This window comes from Coffea arabica, chromosome 1e (assembly GCF_036785885.1).
Source record: "Coffea arabica cultivar ET-39 chromosome 1e, Coffea Arabica ET-39 HiFi, whole genome shotgun sequence".
NCBI lineage: Eukaryota > Viridiplantae > Streptophyta > Magnoliopsida > Gentianales > Rubiaceae > Coffea > Coffea arabica.
This window is the reverse complement of record NC_092311.1, coordinates 40595034-40596629: the sequence shown is the minus strand read 5'-3', so window position 1 is coordinate 40596629 and position 1596 is coordinate 40595034.

Sequence of the window (1596 nt, the reverse complement as noted above, 5' to 3'; positions counted from 1 at the left end):
TTCATTTTTGTTCGTTAGTTTAAATATTTTTCCTTGGATTTGACTGATTTATGGTTTCAATTTTCGTTTTTGATGATTTGTAGGTGTCCTTCTGTCATGACGCGCCTGCGTCATGACGTATGGAGAGCTCATGGTCAGAATCGTCAGAAGGAGTTTTTGCCCTCATGATGTGCTCGCATCAAGTAATCTGGAGAGTTCCAGATTCAGTGCCTTCATGACGTGCCCGCGTCATGTTCGCGGGAAAGGTAAGTATTCAAAAAGTTCAAGAATGATTATTGATTTTCTGTTAATCTCTACATTTGAATTTCAAAAATAAATTTTGTCAATAATAAAAAAAAAGTTATATATATATAAAAAAAAATTTTCAAAAAAAAAAAATTTTTTTTAGTAATTAAAAAAAAAAAGGGAGAGTCTTCCTGTAAAAAAATTTTTCTAAAAAGAGAAAAAAAAATGGAAAAGCAAAAAAAAAAAAAAAAACACAAATACTATTTTCTTTTTCTTTCTTCCCTATTCTTTCTTTTCTTTCTTTCTTTTTCTTTTCTTTCTTTCTTTCTTTCTTTTTTCTTCTTTTTTTTCTTTCTTTCTTCTTCTTCTTTCTTCCTCTTTTCTTTCTTCTTCCCGCTGCCCCTGTTCGCATTTTCTTTCTTTTCCTCCACCTGCGCACGCTGCTCTTCTCTCTCGCGCCGCCACCATCTTCGCCATGAGCTGCCATCGCAGCCACCGCGAGCTACTGCCCTCTGCGCAGCCACTGCCGCTTCAACACACGAGGCGCGCCCTTCCCATCTCTCTCTCTCTTCGTGCGACCGCCACGGCCGAGCAACCCACGCCGCCTCCACTCCAGCTTGTTGGCCGCTGAAGCTCGATCTGCCGCCCACTGCGCGGCTTTCTTCCATCTCCCTCTAGCTCTGCTGAGCTCCGCTGCCCCCAGCTCACCTCCACCGCACGCCTCTTTATGTTGCTGCCCCCGCTACTGTCCGCCGACCACCAGCCATAGCCTCTCGCTCGCCGCCACCACAGCTCCGCGCTCATCTCCCTCGCTCAACCGCACGCCACCTCCGCAGCAGCAGCCTCCACCTCGCTGCGCACGCTCTCACCTCACGGCCCCCTCTTTCGCACAACGTGGTGGTACCTCCTCTCCTTAACACTCGCTTGTTTATTTGGAATGTATGTTGCTGGGTTTGATGATTGGAATCAATTGAGCTTTCTGTTGGGACTTTGAGTTGATCAATCCTACTTTTATTTGTTGAATTGGGAGCCTGTGCTGCTTGATTTGCTTGTTGAGGGTGGTAGAATTTCATTTAATTGTTGGGGACATCCTGGTGATTGGTTAATATTGCTATTTCGGGACCATTGTCTGTGACCTCAGTGGCCGGGGTTCCCAACTGGTGGATTAGTAGATACTTGGGGCTATTGCTTTACTACTGCTTTGATCTGCTATAGCATTTGTTGAAATTTCTGGGGATATTTGTTGAAATTTTAGTTGGGCCGAGTTTACTTTTGACTGTGAGTTGGAGTTCTCATTACTTTGGGCCAGCCGTTGGAATTGTTTCATCAACTCTGTGGGTATTTTAACTCCACTAGATTAATTCTACTCTA